This window comes from Dreissena polymorpha, chromosome 15 (assembly GCF_020536995.1).
Source record: "Dreissena polymorpha isolate Duluth1 chromosome 15, UMN_Dpol_1.0, whole genome shotgun sequence".
NCBI classification, from domain to species: Eukaryota; Metazoa; Mollusca; class Bivalvia; order Myida; family Dreissenidae; genus Dreissena; species Dreissena polymorpha.
Genome location: NC_068369.1, coordinates 31,737,722 through 31,759,375, shown reverse-complemented (window position 1 = coordinate 31,759,375; position 21,654 = coordinate 31,737,722). Strand labels below are relative to the sequence as shown.

At 33.3% G+C, this 21,654-nt stretch overlaps 2 protein-coding genes and 1 non-coding gene across 4 annotated transcripts in view; 2 read left to right on the top strand and 1 right to left on the bottom strand.

The window, feature by feature from the left end:
* LOC127861225 (uncharacterized) overlaps positions 1 to 21,654 on the top strand; it is a 323,777-nt gene that overhangs the window by 141,794 nt on the left and 160,329 nt on the right. The window lies entirely within an intron of this gene.
* The window catches only part of LOC127861230 (uncharacterized), a 235,241-nt gene that overhangs the window by 53,258 nt on the left and 160,329 nt on the right, over positions 1 to 21,654 (top strand). The window lies entirely within an intron of this gene.
* On the bottom strand, positions 5,841 to 5,922 carry Trnas-aga (transfer RNA serine (anticodon AGA)). The gene has a single exon. It is a non-coding gene; the product is annotated as a tRNA-Ser (tRNA).

The following is a 21,654-nucleotide window of genomic DNA, read 5'->3' as shown; positions in this document are numbered from 1 at the left end:
CTTATAATTGATAAAGCAAATGCAAAAGATTTGTTTACCCTATTGAGTAGTTGTATTATCTTTTTATCGGAAAGTTTTAAAAACGACTTAACGTCGAAATAACTTCTATAAAGCACACTGTAAAAGAGTTTACGTGTGCTTTTTAAAGCAGCTGTAAAGAAAATAAGGCCGGAGCGCTCAACAGATTATAAAAAATGCAATAAGCAACTTTAGGATTTCGTGACATTGTCAAGTTTACAATTTTACAACGTGCGAAAGGTTTACGCCGTAAATCATCACATGTACAACGTATATATTTTAAGCATATTAAAGCAATGAGTTCTACCATATTGAATATAAATGAAACTTTATAATTCGTGAATGTTTTGAGTGCCATTGCAACGTCAAGTATTAAACCGTGTGATTGGAACTATTTTGAGATATCTATATCTACGTTTAGCTGATGTGTTTAAAAAAAACTCGCCAGTAAAAGACTACATTAGAAAAAAAAAGAAATGTATGCGACGTCCGATCAAGAAGTGTTAGATATATCCATGCACCTGAGCTTTGTAAGTGTCAATGTTTTTGTATTACTTCATTATTTAAACGTTGAAATGTTTTAAGATACATTGTCGTGTTTCGAGCAAACAAATAGTTTGTATATTGAGTGCATATTAGCGTATTTCGACCGCACCAGTCAGAAAATATATTTTTGCAAATGAATTTATGAGGCTATTTTGTACTACTCCTGGATCAAATTTATTAAACAAAAACATAAAGATATAATGATCATTCGTGACGGCGTTTGGGAAAGATCACATCGTATTTTTTTCAATAAACAAGTACTAGGTTTCTATATCTTAACATGCCATTTTATTTGAATGTTCACAAGTCAAAATGATTATGAAGTTGTGTTCAGAGAGATAAAAAAAATGTGTTTTAGCCTCAAAATGGTCATAATTATAAAAACAAACTTCAAAGTAAACACACACTTTGTTTCACTTGAAACATGTACATGAACGACGTGTCTGCGATTGTCTTCATAATTAAAATGTTATGCGAGCAAAACGGAGAGCGGACAACTACAACGAGCGAGGAGTGGTATAGGGGATATAACCATGGGTTATGGTTAGGGTTAGGGTTAAGGTTAGGGTCGGGTTAGGGTTAAGGTCAAGGTTAAGGCTAATCCTAACCCGACCCTTAAACCTAACACTACCCCTACCCCTTACCATAACCCTCTACCCCCCCATGCAATACCATGCCTCGCTCGTTGTCGTTGTCCTCTTCCCGAGCAAAACACACATATTTTTATTAACGGATGATGCTTGATATACGTGTGCCTTTAAATAATTATTCAATTTTACTGTTGACGATACTATTCACACAATTTTGGTGGTCATTATTTTTTATTATTATTTTTTAACAAAATATAATATTAATCGGAATTCGAGCTATAACGTGTAAATGTTTTTAAATAAGATGTTCTTAAATAATCTCGAAGGTCTCTCCCTTGGAATGGTATATACTGGTTGAACTATTGACAGGCGTTTCTCATTAAATGTGTGTAATGTTGAATTCATATAAATTCATTAATAACTTTAGAATTGCTCGGCTCAGCAATGTTTATGTGATAAAACACCGAGGTTGAATACAAGGCTTTGCTAATTTCATACCTGTAGAAACGAATTATATAGGTAATAAATAATACAAAAAAATAATTATATATTCAAAGCGAACCATTTTCTGTATTTTTCGCATGTTCGTTAAGGCAAATTTGTATTATAAGAAGTACTTTACATATAACAATCAAATTCGTATAAAACAAATTCAATATTAATTAGGTACGATTTTTGCGCACTTTGAACATTTAGCTTAAAAATGCAATAAGTTTAAAAGTTATAACGTCTTCGGATTTCAAGCGACTGATAGTATTAGCGATACTTACGACACTTGGGAATGTGTAAAACAGGTTAAATTTGATTCGCGTCTCATTGTTTTTTGCATTATTGTTTTATTTACATCACCAACGGCTCATTAAGTTGTATTATATCTGAGATAAGTGGTGTGAGGTTCGACTAGCCCTTAACCTGATTTGAACCCTAAAAACTTTGCATAGATCGTTCATATGCAACACTCCGAGTTAAAATCAGTTTATGTTGATAATTTGTGCTCTGTTATAAAAGTAGTGGATGCAAACATAAAATGGCTCTCCTGCTATAGTTTATGGAGTTCATTTATTGCTATACAATAGCATTTCTGATTGTTTCATTAAAAGTGTAAAGAATAAAAAATTCAGTAAGATATCTTTATTTTATTTTACGTAGAAATGATAAATATAACATGGCACATATAACAAAAACGTGTCAATTGTTATATGCATTGCCTCAAGATATATGGTTGATTTTATTAGGTCCTTTTCTTCTAAACGCATATTACACGGACGATTGTGGAAAGATTGACTTATATTGCATATACCAAACCACTACCTTTTATTCCATCATCAGACGTGCATTTTCGAAATAAACCACTGTGGAATATTTTTTCCTTTATATCGGCAAGCCTAAAATATAGCTCTCACGCGCGGCGGATGATGGTCATATTACTCGGAATCAACTATAAAGTAATCATTTTTAGTAAAATCGAATTCAGATTCAACAAAACAAACAATTTCATACCAAGATGAAATATATTTTGAACACAAAATGCAGCACAAAAAGCAAAAAAACAACAACATTATTTACAAATAATAAGTACGCAAACTCATGACGTCATTATTAACACGTCAAGCGACAAAAGTCATATTCTTTCTCGCTAAAGCTTCAGCTTTTAAGTATTTTTGTTTCATTATTTCTTTAAAATCGGGGACGTAGTGGTATGATAAACAGAAAAAAAACAGTGTTGTTCCTGATCTTTTTGTAATGTATTAGGCTCGGTACAAATCAAACAATAAAACAATGTTTGCTGAAAATAACTTTGGGATTTTCCGTGTAGTTTTATTTTCCTATTTTATCTTAAAGAAATAATTTACGACTAAGAAAATTTATGGGATAAATCAAATACTAGGTCGGTGCCGAATAAAGCAAAGTTTATTTTGCTCGGCCCGAAAATCTGAACCTCTCGCCAAGGCTCGTGGTTCAGATTTTGTTAAGCCTCGCAAAACAAACTTCGCTTTATTCGAAGCGACCTAGTATTCTCTATATTCGCTTTGCGAGGCACATTATAACGTTATATAAATCAGGGTATTTTTTCGTTCGCGTTTACAGTTTTGGTTCAAACATGCATTAATGTGGGGCCAATATAGCACTTACTTTTAAAGAAATACTTAAGTTATACAGAGTAATTATAACTTGAGTAATTATAACTTGTTTGGTTGCGAACACCTAAAGTTATACAAATCAAAGCGCTGAAGGCACTGAAATTGTTCGCTATTGCATAATTTAAGAAGCAACTCTTTTTTTTTTAATTAGTCGCAAGTTTGAAATCAACACAATCCATTCAAATGTATTGAGGGTGTGTCTTAACACACCGGTCGAGATGTTTGTGCATTTTGTATCATCCTATTTATTTTATAGAGGTAACTTAGACAAAATAACAACAACATGGCCCTTTTTTGACGTTCAGAAAGCATAGTAAGTATAGCGAAAATGGTAATGGGACCTGAATATAAAGACACTTTGCAATCAACCATCATTTTCAATGAATATTGTTGTAATATCAGATACGTTTCATAAAAATCTATAATTTCATTATTGACATTCCCTGTACAAAACTTTGGATTTTTGACACCATATATAAATTCAAAATAAACAATAAGATAATTGATGAAAAAATAAATCTGCGAGCTATATTTTTTACTCACGAATTAGGTAGTCATAAAGACAGCCCTGTTGATCCGTACTTTATTGTTTACGCATTACTTGTTGCCCTAGCAGACCACATTGCGTCAACAAATCTGACCTAAACATGGGATTGGAACACTAATGCGCTTTTTCGGCGTAGCTGTTTTACCCATCTTTTCACCTTACATGACTTTTACATGACGCCAGCTGACACGCATGAATATATTCGAATATTTCATAGGCTGATTCAAGATAAAACCTCTGAAGTTTGGATACATCACTGTGGCTGTGCTCAGCGCAAAGAATGTATCACTATTTAGTGAAAGGAAGTCCAGACTACTCTCTGTATTTTCAAATGACACATATTGTGACCCAGTTACAATTACGCATTAAAATACATCTCTCAGAATTTTAGGGTCAGTCCTCGTTCACTAAATCCTCCGGGGAATATATAATTAACTATCGATAAACACAGTTTTGCTTTCAAGATGAGAAAACAAACAAATAGTATAGTGTCACGATTAGAGGAAAATCATTAAATTATCCAACCACAAATGTTTGCCGTACTCGGTCAGCACGTCTGAAATCGTTCCTAAACGCCTGAATAGGCTGCCCTTATTTACAAGTTTGCTATTTTGAATACAATTTTGTATCGAAATGCATTGTGCTTTTGTGCCTTATTCCATATGCGCCCATCATATATATAGCCCACTCAGCCCGCGCATCTCTCAGTCTGGTCAGAAGATACATAATGAGACTATAACGCATCTGGTGATTTAGCGAACAGCATCGCCTCTGACCAGAATGCGCAAGTATAATTTTTATCTACTTACACGAATGTGTGGTTTGACAATAATAATTTGATAGCACACCTTTTATGCGGTGAATATGTGACTTACAAGTTAACAAACACAATATTTAAACTTTTATTTACAATTTAATTATTTAGAAACGTAATTTGCAACATTTATTGCAAAGTCAACATTTACGCCGACTATCTATAAAAAGATTTTTCTCGTTATACTAAGTTGTTTTTTATATTCGGTTTTAGCGATTATAAAACATTTTTGTTGTTGTCTATAATTTACCTGTAGTAATCGGTGAACTCATGTTCAACGTTTTATTAATTAAGAACTGTGAATGTAAACAAACTTAACTTTCTACTGTTGCGTTGTTAGCACACGTTAAGAACAAAAGAATGTTTCCCAGAAACAGCAATAGTAGCATGCACTATGAACGAGGCTACACAACAACCCACTATACTTGTTTATCAGCATATATTAATAGCCTCAGATGTGGTGGTTATCGTTCTTAAGGTAGCGCACCTCTTATGGGCACATATCCAAATATAATCTAAGTAATTATTTTTTTAATCAGCATCATTTCACTGAACTACATGCAAATTTGTAGGTAGGCTTTCCATGCTTTAAAAAAAATATACTATTTTTTTCAAAACCACCCCACGCTCGGCTTTTGTCAAGTTTATTTTTACCCCTGGGGTATATAAAAGTTCCATAATTCATTCAAATTTCCAAATATGGGCATGCAGTTGGTGTGTACAGATGCTGTAAAGGTGTTTACAGTTTTAACAAGATGAAATAAGTATTATTTTACAGACATTTATTTTTTACAAATTTTTATCTATGGAAGAGCGCCATGAAATGTAAGTGATTTCAGCCAAGTAAAAATTGGGTCGGTTAAAAACAAAGTGTCATACAATTCAAAATAGTATCATTTAAGTCATACTTTTAACTTAGTTTTTATAGAAACACTATATACAGCAAAAATACCAAGTAATAGACAGATTTACCGTTTACTTTTTGAAATAAAAATAAAAATGCAACATGCATGGTTCGTATTTTCAACAGTAAATCACCCAATTTCGCCATAACGTTGTTTTGATTTTAATAATTGAAGAATGTGCATAAAAATTGCAACATATTAAACAATAAATATAGCTTATATGCCATATTAAATCAAATTACGTTAGAAAATAAATAAAACGCGTCGCAAAAAAGTATGAGTCGTCGGCAGGATTCGAACCTGCGCGGGAATACCCCAAAAGATTTCTAGTCTATCGCCTTAACCACTAGGCTACGGCACCTAATAGTAGGCTCTTCAACCTTCGAAGAAATCGCGGGAAATCATTAGAGGTGCGCTACCTTAACGTAGTTTACAGCAGACCGACTTGCAACGCGTAGTACTAATCTTAGTTGTTCGCGAACGAACAACTAAAAAGAGAGTAACTTAACCAGACGACAACGATTTAGAGGTTAGTTGAACTATCGTAACATATCCCAAAAGGATACACACATCTAATGCGGCCTAAGGCGCGTTGTACAGTTGTGTGGATCGTGAATCAAACAACAACTCCGTATTCGAGAACTGCAATACCAGAAAGAACCCTTTTCAAATATGTATTCCTGTGGCTACTTAAAATATAGGACTAGCAGATTCGAAACCAGCCTGAAAATAATATTTATCATGGATTATTTTAACACTTTTGCGTCATCTTTTTCCCATTTCCTAGCCAATTTCACTTTCAACTGCCATTAGATGCAAGCATGACCAGTCCACAAACGACATTTGCCATGCTTAACTTCCCATCTTCCAAAGTACAACATTCAATACTGGTGTCAAGACGAAGATATTACATTTATATATTCAAATAGCCATTGAGGGTCATTTCAATAAGGGGTATATATGATTTACTTGAAAATCAAAATACCGAAAACCCGTTTCCTGTCTGAATATTACGTATATGCATTACCAAGTGAACAATTGTTACCAATTCTAAAACGATTGTACAACGATGAAAGTAAAATAGCTTGTCTTTTCTCTAAAAAGCCGAGCTGTTGAATAATCTCTTCACATTATATTATTGTTAATGTCGTGTATTGTCTTTTAATAAAAAAACTTTCTAAATCTCTGTTTTAACAGCGCAAAGTATCATCTTATATATTAAAATATATAAGCCGATTTGGTTAAAGGAAAATTGCATGTACGTTGAAGAAGTTTAAGAGAAAATAACCGATCATTGTATTTGTAATCTGCAACTGTTGAAACACTGACTAAACCGTTTCAAACTAATTTTAAGCAATATAGCATATAATAAAAATAAGAAATATACTCGTTTTAGATTCAGAAAAATTAGTGCTATTCAACATTTAGTGTTACTCAACTTTATATTTTAGGGACAAAAATAACAAGACAAAAATCATTTGCTGGGCGTTTGAAACCGATGGTGAAGAGTGGCTATGACGTCGGCAGGAATGTCTCAAGCAGCAACGACGTCACACGCTGAATCTGAACGATTAACGGCTTCTAAGGAGTGAGTAATACTACAGTCTCAAAATTACCATATAATAAAGATATTCCTAGTAAACGTTTTTTGGACAGTATGATTTTGTAAATATAGAAATTACAAGATCTTAACTAGAACGGTTATTGAAAATCACAAATATACCCGAATTAGCTCATTTCAAGCAGGTGCACAACTTGAGCATTAGGGCAATTATTCTCCGTTTGAATTTGACGCTCTTCCCCGTTTGTATTGGTCGCTTTTCACGTAAATCATTCACAAAGACAAATAGTTCTTCACATTGATCACAAATACAGGCAACAAGCTTCACGTTGATCAGTTGACTCAATTGCAGAAGTTAAATAGCACATAACTCTGCAACAAATAATATGACTTACAAATGAATAAATAATTTCGTGCACAATAATATATGTATCCGAGATTTGCTTAGCGTCAAGGGCATATAACTCGGCAAAGAGACGTACACGAATCTAACGTGTTGCGCTTTTACATCGTGCAAACGACACATCTTTTAAGTTATATGTCGATGGGCAGAAACCTGAGGGATTATTTTGCGACAATAAAGCACATGTACTACTAATTTAAACTCACGAACTTTGATTATTGGGGTTTACTGATTACCCTAACTCTCAAGCAGTGAGGGTCATTTATTGAAGAGCACGCATATCTTTGATAACAATCAGTAAGTCAATATACGTACACAATACTGTACAAATGCTGAAGAGTAAAACGTGGTTCTTTTCATTATTGGTACAGTTTTTTGTTGCCAATCTCATTTGGCGTTTGACATTCTAGTATCATACTCCCGCTCAATAAACGGCGAATAAGATTACAATCAAGTTTGACGTCTAATATATTAAAATAGGTTAATTTTTAAACTTTAAATTTAGATTGATACTGAAAAATAAGAAAAACTTTTGTTTATTAAATTTCTTACCCATATTAGCATTATTTTGAAGACCGAAAAACAATTAAAATCGTGCTCTTGAAGTTGAAAAAAACCTTTTATTTTTTTTCTTAATTCATGAAAGTTTGCTTATAACGGTTAATACATGTAAAAAACCAATGGTTTTGTCTTCCGATTAAGATACCATGAACCATAGGTAAGAAAGTAGTGAGTTAACCTATTCAAATAAATAATAAATCTTTATCAGGGTCAATAGCAAAAAATAGCCAACTTAAACTGAAACACTTGTAAGTCAGTATCGGGGAAATAATAAATAAAACCGTGGAAGAGACAGACCTCACACTATCTGACGTGAAGTCTTATAATATGTCGTATACATGTGATGGATGGTACTCTTGGTTAAAATTGTATTGAGATGTGTATGTAAGTGTGATTGCCTTGATCCCTTTAGTTTCAACGCCAGAATTGTCAAACAATGTATATAGATTTTATTATATTGTTACCTTTCAGACATTTTTATAAGAAGCCATGCTTCGTTGGGAAATTCAAGTTTCGGACAGATATGGGGAAAATATTTGTGCCTGTAAGTAATTAATATGAAACATTATTGAAAACAAAAAACGCATAATTAAATATTGTGCACAAAGTACTGCTTAATATCTTCGTAGGAAACATGTCAATTAATCTAAACTTTAAACTTATGCGCATTTCCTTATTTTTTGCAAACTATCCGTGACACAGCATTTTCTCATGTGATATTTTGCTTTGAAATAGGATTAGATAGTTAAAAGTATCCAGATTAAGTTTGCAAATCCAGTTAATTCGCAAACTTTTTTTTTTGAACACTTGTAATGAAAATTTGCATATTTGTATAGGGCCTGAAGTACATACATATTATTAAAAAAGGTGTTAAAATGGTTTTGGAAAGTAGAGGGACCCCTAAAACTCCCATTTTCAAGAAACACCCATTTTCAAGAAATCCCATGGGATTTTTGACGGGAACCTTACGGATAACTTCCATTTACATCAAAACACCCATGGGAGTTTGACAGGGAGAGGGGGATCAGACTTCATGAAACAGTTAATACCAATTGTAATATATTCCATTGTATAAAGACACCAACATTTATTTATCTAATTGATGTTTTCTTTTTAAGGTGTCAACATCAATTAATAATTATTGAATTTTCTTAAATCCGTACCAAAATTTACCTTGAATACGATGTATTTTTGTTTAGAGATTTGATCCACATATCGATACTTCTGTAAAGGTGAATTTCAAACGTTCCATAATGTTCAAAGACTCACTCTATAAAGTGACTTGTCTCGAAAATATATAGCATTCATCTTTTGATAATCCAAACGTTGCCTTTATCCATTACTGTGATTATAAATACAATAAAGAAAGACACAAAAATTGGAAACATACTTATTTCCATTCGGTATTTCTGTTGTTGTTTATTCCCTTGGTACAGTTAGGAAGTGTTTTGCTCTACCAATTGCTTGGAACCATTTTCAGTAGAAATGCACCTTAGTGTACCGGTTACATTCCACAAGTTTTTACACAAAATGGGCTGTGTGTTACGTTCATTGTTTTGTCACGGTAGTTATTTTTTTCTTTTACAAAACCGTGGACTGGTAGCATTATTAGCAAATACATGAGGGAGTCTTCTTGAAATATACCGTTCTGGCTAGATTACATTACAACATAACCAATTCAAGCAGTTTCAGTTATGGGACACAGCACCACTTCTCCAATATAGAATCGATACAGTTGAAACACATTTGAGCTATATTTGCTTTTTCAGTTAAACTGGGTTTTTTTTTCTTCTGATAAACCTAAAATATCCCGGGCAATAGTTCCTGTGCTTTTTTTTTCCTTTCTAAATGTAATACAAAACTTAATTTCAATAATGAACTTGTAAGTTGAATAAAAGAGCAAACCATTAAAAAAAGGTAAAACCAACCAAGGCGTAGAATTGTGAAATATGCAAGCCAGAGTTTTATAGTTATGGTTGTTGTGCGCTGCACTTCTATATACCACAACCTACATTTGCTCCACAGTTGAGGTCAATGGGTCTTTTTGTAATTACGTTATAACCCGGACAATAAGCGAGATAAATATAGTATTTAAGGGGCTATAGCTATATTTATTGTGCACTGAACTTCTCATTCAGTTAGATCTATCCATATATAAAGTTTTACGTGCAAATGTGGTATTGTTAAATAGTTATACTCCCGACAAAGTACTGTAAGTTGCCTGACTCCTGGCATGACGGGGGTAATCCCTTAATATGCCCTGTATTCGACGGACGCATGGTTCTGGCGAGATAAGTCTAAGCGCGCAACTGTTTGTTGGTTGTCCGGTAGTTAACACCATTATCAACATTTCTAAAACACGCTTTTGCGTTCCAGTTTTTGTGATTTGAAAGAAAAAATATGTTATGCATTATTAAAATGAGAATGAATGGTTTATTATCACACAATTTTAATGTGTCAATTAAAATAAATCACATGCCGCATTGTTATATTAAGCGATTTTATCCGGCTCAAGTTTGAAACAACAATGAATGCCGGTATTTAAAGATGGCCTTTAAAATACGATAAGGGATTTAAATAAAAGAGGATCAGAATCTTACGACAAATAACTAATAACAGGTTTCTTTAATTAGATTTGTATTCTTCATTTCAGTGTGCAGTGTTTGAATTTGATTAATTCGAATGTCATTTACCTGTAGTTTAATTTGAATAAAGCTCTGAACAAATTTGTCTGTTTATGGAGAGCATCTATTCTTAATTTGCTCTAATCGACTGTTTGTGTTCTTTGTTCTCATTAATTACCGCCAAATTCAATGCACGATTTTATCAATTATAATATTTCCACCTAGAGTATATGTATAGAAATCTTCAGACCCGTACACATGCTATTCTCCGATATTTAGCATATCGATCCAGCTCCCCAGTCCATTTTCTGTGTCTCTAATTCACCATGTTTTAGACGGATTTTGTGTCATGGGATGACGAGGATTTAAATCTTGTACATACCGATTATGATGAACATTGTGATAGTGAATTTGTTCAGGATATTACTCAGTCAGTTGTGTATGAGTGCCCAGAATGCAAACTGTTAACGAAAAAGACCATATAGATTCCGTTTGTTGTAAAATAGCATAATCTAAACTTGAAAAGTATTGACTCTTATGTACATAATGATAAACTAAATGAATTGTATCCCGGCTTCTACAGAGGAGCCTATGCAACTATTTATGTGATACAGTCTCTTAAGAAAACCTCCGTAGTAACAATTTTAGTGTGTGCAATAAAAGAAAGCATGAACATATATTTTACACTTTAATGATATTTCATCAAAACTTCATAATTAATGAACAAATATCAATACACCTGCCATAAAAGAAATTAAGAATTTTATCAAACATAACACATATTAAGCAAGTTGTTGATATTACAAATTAGCTAATATTCTGCAGTTATGCAGGCAACAAACATGTAAGAATAAAGCCATTATCGTATGAGGCACGGTATTAATGTTGCTGAATAAAAAACATAATCACATAAGACTTTTTCATCATGAAGATTGACTTATAAATTTGACTAAGCGTGTTAACATGTTTTTACCATAGCCATATAATGAAAAATGGCCCGCCTCCTGATGACATGTTTTTAAACCAACCGGAACAGGTTATCAACTTGTCCGAGATATCATTGGAACTCATTGTTTGATCAAATGTCATGACGACCGAACAATAAATGTGGTCGCTAGAGTGTTATTTTTTATCCAAATATAGACATATAAGGAACAAGACTATTGCCAAGCAATATATGTCCCCTACCGGCTCCACAATGTTGACGTATCAATCAGATTTTTTTAACAAAATGAAATGACGTGCATAATGTCCATATTGCCATCTATCCATATTTCAAGTTTCATGAAACAATATCAAGACTTTTAAAAGATATCGCAGGATCCAGAAAAGTGTGACAGACTCACGGACTGACGCACACACGGACTGACGGACACACAGCGCGCAAATCATAAGTCCCCACCGGAGAAAAAATGCCACGCCCCCTGGTGCCCATGAATCAACCGGAACCATTTTTGAACTTGCCCAAGATATCATTGGGACAAGTGTTCTGACAAAATGTATTGAAGATTGGACAATTAATGTTGCCTCTAGTTAGTTAACAATGCAAATGTTGACGCCGCACAACACACACCGCAAGACGGACAAAAGGCGATCACAAAAACTCACCATTAGAACATTGTGCTCAGTTGAGCTTAAGGGCAAAACTATAATCACCAGAAATTTCCCACAAAAAATGGTCCAGGGCAACTTTGCAATATAAAGAATGCAATATAAAGCATGCAGCATTTTTATAATGTTTCAAAGGTGAATTCTTTACCTTAATATCAGCATTTTAACTCGACAACATTTAGGCTGTTCAATTGACTTGTTACTGCATATTGTAATAATGGCAATTTGTGCATAAGATTTAACAGACTACTGCAGATGACGTCCCCAAAAGCCAGTTACCTTTAGAATAGGATTTAAGTATGTTACATGAATGTTATATTGTAACTTAAAAACACTTCCATAATACAGAATTCCTTTTCTTGAAATATAATGAGCTTCATTTTTATAAATTCATATTTACGCAAATGGACACCGAAAGACAATAAACAACAAATCCGCCACACAATAGACCCTTTCAGTTATTGCCGGTTTTTAATTATCTCCCTTTTGTGACGCCATGTGATGATTATCGAGTGTATAGATTATAAACGGGAACAGAGATCTTGTTTGATTTTTTTTAAACGATCTAAATGGACTAAACATATGCACGAAACTGTTTGTACATACCTAATAGTTAATAATGTTTTTTTTTTCTAATGAAATTTTGATATTCGGTTTATACTGCTGAAAAAGCAGCGGTATTGTTCATCGGAGAACGTGATCGGAAGACTTAATAATGAACATCCCACAAAACAAAACAACTAAATAAGCCGTATTATTTCTTATAGTAAGACTTTTATAAATGATGTTTAAATAAAATAATGAAACATATTTATTTGATCACAATAATAAGTATGAATAAGTTGTGTGGATATTGTTGTTCATCAGCGATCGAACGTGTAAGAGGTGCATTTAAACAATTGTAAAACAAAGCCCTAAAATGCAAAATACATAACAACTGTTAAATTTGATCATTTTCTTTTCCATTGAATGGATTTTCGTTTCGTTTGCATTGAATGACAATATTAATAAATTTTAGCATACATACGGAAAAGAACTCTGCATATTATGCACATTGAACTGTATTTGAGTGTATATTGAAATCTCTTTACTAATGATAAGGAATGATAAAAATCTAGCATTTTATAATACAATAAATCTATATATTTAAATTTATTTATCGCAGGTATTGTTAACCCTATTGTGATTGATTGTTTGCATTATGATGTTTCGTACACTGTAATAACGTAATTGACATATACACACGTAATAGCGGAGTTTACATTTGCCGGTTCCCGTTAAATACCTTTATTGCGTAGCAGTTAAATTGCACAATATTTTAAATTTATTTACTTGTTAAACACTGTTTAATCATGATTTAACTGGCTAATATATATACACTCGTTCCTGCAAATCCAATTCCGATAATGTCTTCATTTTTTTTAATGTTAAATTTTTTTATTGAAGCAAATGTTCAGTATTTTGGCTGTAAAATATGGCTTAATAATGAATGCTTATTATGCCAATGGGGGGGTTACATTGGGGTATCATAAATTGTGTTTAATTACCAGACGCTAGGCTGCAACATGTGGATTTATGCAGGGACCCAAGAATAGGTCCCTGGGTTTATGACACCTTGTTTTCTTTGTAATTGTCTGCGAAGTATCCGATCATAACGAGATAATCGGATTGTGATAAACAAAGGTTCAATAAAACACCGGGATAAAAATGCTGCAACATGGTGTGTCAACATTGGTGTGAACAATTAAATCAAACAATTACAGTAATCAATAGGATTTAGTGTATGTGGAACAAGGTATTTTTTTTCAATATGTTGCGTACATAAAATCGATCTGTTTGTTGTTTGTTTTCATCATTATTTGTTTTCGTTCGTTAAATTTAATTGATTCTAAAGTTAAATTGATGATAATTTTGTAACAAAAAAAAATGGTCGCGAACAAAGTGCCAAGTATTGAGATTTTTGTCATAACCACATACCGAGCTCTTACATTGTGTTCTACTCCCGAGTTCGTTGTTAGTTAAAACAAATAATACATTTTGGTATTTTGCATGAATAACATTACAAACGATTATTTTGTCAATCTTCCCAATATGTGCTTACATGAAATCCATCTCTTTTTGCCAACCAGTGGGCGGAGTCTTAACTTTGCAGGTGGGGTGACTGACACTTCAACTCCCATTTTCAATGGTAAAGGTCATGTTCCCCATTGGTAAAAAAGCGCTAAAATCATATGCTGATGATCAACATCATTAACATATAAACGTTCGGCGCTTTTTTCAATATTTGGCAATTAAATAATAAAATATTTACGTTTCAAGTTTAGTGGGAACAGTACGGAATTTGTCTTGCGACACACAGGGTTATTTAACGTAATGTTAACCGTATTTTCACGCTTCAACGTAATAAAATGAAGTATGCGAAAAGCGATAGCTTTAAAAGGCATCACTATAATACAACAAATTAAAAATTTGTGCAATTTACGCATATATTGTGCAAGAGACGTTGATATCATCAGCGACACTGTACACTTTTCTATTTTGGCGGATTTTGTATCATCGCATGATGTCACATCCGGCTAAGGGACACAACTCTTACACTGGTATATAAGAATAACTGAAAGGGTATATACCTGGTAATTAGACAAAATGTTGTCCTTAAATTACCATGTAGTGTGTGGTATTAAATATTTCCTGAGGTAAGGCACCTTATTAAATTACCTTCTTATATTACACATTGATCAACAAGCACCTGTTTAAATTAAAATCTTAGATTAAATATTCCTTGATCACCGGACTAAAATTAAATTATCAAATTATTTTTATAATTATTTAATGACTGCTGTATCAAAACTAAACTTATAATTTAAATCATATATAAACTGATAAATTAATCAAAACCTTCCTTAACTTATAAAACTGAAGCACTTTTTAATTAAGCACATTCTTCAACGGGTTAAACTACACAAAATAAACTAACTACTATTTGTACTGATTTACTCAAAAAAAGATTGCGAATGATAATGTTTATTATAACAAGTTCATTTAATTGGGGAGGGCTTCTCTCTTATCTGGTACCATACGGTGTCTGTCATAAAACATTGAGATATATCCACTCATAAAACACATTATTTTCAACACAGTATGGAATATTACATAACGTTAGTAACTGGTTTCAATTTGACATCTTTCTAGGGTGGTTTGTATGGATATTAGTGATAATTGAAAAAGGGAGAAAGGAATCCATTTCTGTGTGAACTTTAATTGAATCCAGATACTGAGATATTCTGATTTCTCAGTTGTTCATTGTTTGAGAAATCAATACTTATGAAGCATTTAACCATTATCATATTATACTAAAAATTAATTTACTATATTCAACATGCACAGGTTGAATTTTAGATTTAATTCCATTGAAATACTAGCCATAGGGTACGGACATTAGCCCTCTGTATGTTTAAAACCATTCATAACTTTTTATGGTAAGTATATTTATTCCATTTTTTAATTTCATATGTAAATACATACAATTATAAATATTTTGAAGTCTAATATATTTCTTTCTTCAATATATAGCATTTAAAGTTTTGAATGCATAATTATGTTAAATTCATAATAATGTTTTAACAAACAACTAATAATTAATTATTTCATTACTTCAAAATCATTATTTAACAAACAATTATAAATAAATTAAATTACACACTTTTGACAATTGGACTTGGAAAGTCCTCTTTATTCGCAATTTATATAAACGAATATTCAATATATATACAGGTTATTCTCGACTGATCTAGTAATAAATTTAGTATAATGGTGTAATGTACGTAAACAATAGGTTGTCCTTATTTCTGCATAGAGCCTTCTTATAATGTTTTTACCATTCATGACGTCATTCATTTCATGATGTATATTAGTAATTTGTATTTTACACTGGGTGCTGCAACATCAGATGTACTTTTTCCTGTTTGAAATTATTTTCATTGGTTTTGGTCAGTGGTCTAAATGTGTTCTAAAATGCGTTAGCTTGGCGAATCATTATAAGAGTATAACTTTCTTTTGGCAGAAGATAGTTGAGAGTCACTCATTCATACACTTAATATATGAAAGAAAATATGTATGTTAAACATTGTTTGATTTCTATTGAAACCAGTTGACATGAATCCATATACTGCTTTATTTGTTTACAGAAAATTGATCGGAATACTCAACTATGCGCTAAGCTTTAGCCGCTTAAATATATGTACACAGATCATTCATTTATAAAGACGCATCTATTGGGCGATACAAATGTAAACATAAAACACCACTGTATAGTATTTTAAGGTTTTAAAGGTTGGAGTCTATAAAATAAACAGAATGTTTTTTGGTCTTGGAAAATTATTTTTTTTAATTCAAGTATAATCGCAGTAACCTCATGTGATAAGTACAGTCTGTGTTACAAGCGAGCATTTTTATTTGTCTTATCTCTCGTTCATAAAAATTACTTTCGTAGGAAATCCATCAAATGCGCTTAAGTATCCGTATTTTCCTTATGAGTGACAGTGTCGAATTCTTTCCGTAAGACCCCCGCAAGCGGTGTGTCTTGAGATATGGCTCGGTGAATTGTAGCCCCGTTGTGTGTCGCCCTGCAAAGGCTACAATCCACCAGGCGCTTGAAGCCCAATCTGTGATAAATTACCGTATTAGTAGCAAGGTCGATTACGTTCATAAAGAGCAAGTAATTGCATTTGAAATTCGAAAAATACATATTAGAATATTGATATGTGTTTTGATTTGATTTGTCTCATATTGATGTCGTGTGCATGTCACGTGTTCCTGTTGCATTGGACCCCGGCCAACATATCATTTTCATAAGCATTGTTCTTAGACAAATAGGCTTTATGCATGAGCGTTAAGTGTCGTCTGAGATTAGCGTGTGTTATAGGCTTATCAATGACGACAGTTCCCGCCTTTACTGGATTTTCGTTTTTAAATAGGCGTTCTTCTAAACTAACAGCGGAAAGAGTTGTCACTGATTAGCAATGTTATATTTTACATGCCTTTACAACTGCTGGGCCTAAAGAAAACTATTGTGTTATCCCAAAACCTCGACCGACCCAGCCCACAGTGCTTTGCATTGACCGTTCCAAGGCGGTGACCCAAGCTTTATTATTCTATATGTGTATGTTGTTTCGTATTGTGCTGTTTCGTACTGTTTTGGCAATTTGGCAATTGGTCGCTTGCCTTAAATAAAGGACCATCTTATTGTTTATAATAAGAATGCAATACTGCTCCAGCAGCTGGAGTTTCACTTCCTTATATTAAACAGATGGACTGAATACTGAAGCGACCTTTAAAACTACCCATTTCGGCCAGACCCCAGTCTCATTCAGAACGATTCTTGACCAGAAGCAGAGTTAGACAGTGAGGGAAAGAGAAGGCATTGCGCAGTCTGGAGGTAATCAAATCTCCGGTAATCGACAACGTCCCTTCTCAACTGATTAAGCACGGATGAGAGGAAACTATTGCATGAATGACTACTTTAAGATCTGGGAGCAGAGTTATGCTACGCATCATCATCAACCAATTAAAACGTAAGTCCGAGGAACTGCTGCTGAGAGAGCAGACTGGATTCAGAGCTTGGTAGTGCATAGTGGAAGACATCTTTAACTGAAGAGTAATCAACGAGAAACATTTGCAATACCATTTTGATCTCTTACATAACTTTATCGAATTTAAGAAAGAATTTGACCGAGTGTTGCATGATGACCTATGGCATGTTTTTAGAGGATTCAACATTGACGAAGAGGTTGTTCGAGTCATCCAAAAACTCTGCGGAAACGCCAGCTGCGCAGTAGTTCAAAATATAACAACGGTTGACTTCTTCAGGACTTCAGTTTGCGTTTGTCAGGGTTGTCTGCTCCCTTTGTCATGTGTTGCCATTTTCTTAAGAACAAAGAAGAAGACCTTCCAAGACCGCTACAAATCCATTTCCATTGGTAGCAGACCAATTTCTAACTTGAGATTTGCTGATGAAAATGACCTCATGGATGGCACCATCAGTGAACGCCAAGACAAACCCAGCAGACTCTCTGAAATAGCAAGAGCATAAGGGATGAACGTCATCACGGAAAAGTCGAATATCGTGTAAAAACATGAACAACACTAGTGCAAACATAACCATGACTCGCGATAAGCTGGAAGAGGTGACCAGTTACTTGTATTTTGGAACAACCCTGTCCAAGGACAGAACCAGTGCCGCAGCGATGGAAGTTTTATGAGCTTGTCCAAAAGGTACATGCTCTACAAGTAACTCGTAGTCTCCATGATGTGTGGCTGCGAGTCCTAAACTCTTCAAGCGGACACAAAACGCAGAATACACCCTTTGAACTCAAGTGTAACCGAAGACAACGTCGAATCTCCTGCAAGGACACCAAGACCAACGAGTATGTTCGGAACATGACGGCAGCTGTTGTTTTCTAAAAAGCGACCGTCGTTTAAGAACCTGTCAGTTGACGTCGAAAAAGTACCTAGCTATGTTTTTAGCTCGGTAAACTAGCATCGTATCATGTGTTAGGAGGTCATAATGTGAAACTGCAAGGTGCAGCATAAACATATTGTTAAAATAGGTTGTATTTTAAGATCTGTTAGTGACAGAAACACATTTGAACTTGAATAAAATAAGTTATAACTAATTACTCTCATGAAGTGTTGTAACTTCAATGCCAGTGGATTGTTAAGTGTCACTCCTGAACTTATGATAGCAAACTGGAGATTCGTGCAATACAATTAGATCTACTATTTGCTCACAAGAAGCCATCTAAATTACAGTTATTTTAATAAAAAAATAATCATTTATGGCAAATGTAGGCTCTTTTCTCAGTTTCAGAGTCAGCTGAATGTAACAGCAATGGGTTTAATAAGACAGTCACCAGTTTTAAAGAACATCTTTAGAAACAGGAAAAGTAGAATAAACTTATATAGATTATTGTGTTATCTGATATATTTATTTTAATTTTCATCTTAATTTCTTACCCTTTATTTAAATGCTAATTTCGACATAAATAAACGGTACAATGTCACAATTGACTCAAAATTGTAAAACACATCAATACAGAACAGTTAAAGTATGGTTTTTGAAAAGGAAACACAAAACTGAGCAGGTGACATCAGTCTTTGTTAATCGTTAAGACTCATTCATGCGCTCTACTTTTAAACACAAATAAAGCATATTTTGTATCACACTCACTTTATGAAGGTATATTGATCATTTGCAGAAAGCCCTTTATTAAAAACTCATTTAATTTGTGGATCGCGGTACATTATTCGAGAGATTGAATACTATTAAAATCCATTGTTTTTGGGTGTATCAATATATATTTGTAGGTTCTCCGATACAATAACTAGTTTGGATATACGCTGCAATTAATCGAAAAATTCAAATAGTTTGATTACTTCCGTAATTTGAACCCATGTTTTAATGTCTCTATATGTCCCTCTATATTATCTTCTACTTTGCATACTGAACATATTTTCCGTTTTCTTATGCGCCTAATCGCTCAATAATGGACTGAGAGTAATATATTTGCATGTGTTAAAATATTTCTAGACATGCTTTTACATCTTAATCTTTCTACATCTTTAAAAATGAGATACATGCAATATGCATAGCAATACATTTTGTATGGGCATTTAAAAAATTAACATTCATTAAATGCTTTTTGAGTACACTTATTGATCAATGTAGGCACATTATTATGAAACACATTTTATCCAACTCAAAAAGTAAATACACATTTTAAAGTATGAGATTAATTTATGGGGGACATCTCAGTTTAACAGAAGCTGGTTTCTCTGGTGCTAACGAGGTTCTCTATACACGATTCAATATTTCACTTGTGAATTATATATAGATACAAATGGAAAATTCTAAGTTCAATATCATGAGACAAATGTCCTGACAAAGTTTCATGAGATCATACATAAATGTGACCTCTAGGATGTTAGCAAAGTACATGGTGAATACGAACAACGAACTACGAACACAATTTATCATAAATGATCACCATGAACGCATTGTGCTCAAGTGGGCTTAAACAGCTTTAAAAGTAGGCAAAATACATGGTGCGGTATAGTAAATAAACACACACATATTGGTTTATAACTTAATTATATATTACCTAGCATGTATTTGCTGTTCTTTATTTTTATTACCACTTAAATTCCATGAAGTAAGATGAAGGCAATCACAAGTATATGGAGTATATTTTCTTATATGGACCCCACATGCTTAACATGGACCGTCCGTACACAATATTGAAAAAAGACGTCACCTGTCAGGTTGAATTGTATTGTGTTTCAATCTTGAAGCTGGCAAGTAGTAAAAACTGAAAAATTATATGCTATCAATAAACTTTTTTACACCTTGTTTTTATTATCTAACATTTAACATTTATTTTATTTTTTGAAAAGCGAATATGTTCTGCATTAAAACTTTAAAAAGTAATAACAAAACGTGTCAATGTCTTACCGTGCTTAATCGTTTATTATACACTGGTTGATACATTCAGCAAATGTACAGTTCAATATGAAATATAAAATTTGACTCTGGGCCCAATCGCATACAATTCTAGTAGAAAACGGAGGCTTAAGGATCATGTTGAACGTTTTAATTAAATATTTTGGAGATGTTCTATATTTGATTGGGTAAAACATTATGTTTGTTCGCAGGATTAATTTTGGGTTAATTTTCACTGGGTTAGTATCCAAGTCCGGTCTTGTTAAATGAATAAACGGATTGGGTTGAAGAGGATCTTCTTCATTCATAATGCAACGAATTCTGCAAATGTTCTTTTCGTAGATACGATTCACCGTTAAACAAGGGCATCGTGCCACTATGTTCAACAATATTTGCTAAGTTTCTGTCTGCAAGCTAATATTGTAGGGCATTGTATACTGTCATCTATGCAGAGCTCATATTGTGATGAGCTCTGCATTTTAATTCAAATGAAACCACGTGAATACTTTTCGACACTGATAGGAGTACAACTCAATGAATGTCAGCTAACGGTGATTAGAAGCTACCAGTAAGGTAAAATCTTAATGAGACGCGATGAGGTGAAGAAATAAGCGAATTATTTCTATAAGTTGGTATTCGTACGTATTTCATTTAGTATTCGACATATTTCGAAGTTTGTCAATGAAACCGATATTTGCTAACCAATTTATGTACAGATAAATGCAATTCCCTTATAAGTTGACATGGTGACGTTTTGCACCAAATTTTCGCAGATCTTGACTGTAGAGATAAACGAAATCTACTAAATCTACATCAGTTATGAAATTAAACAGTTT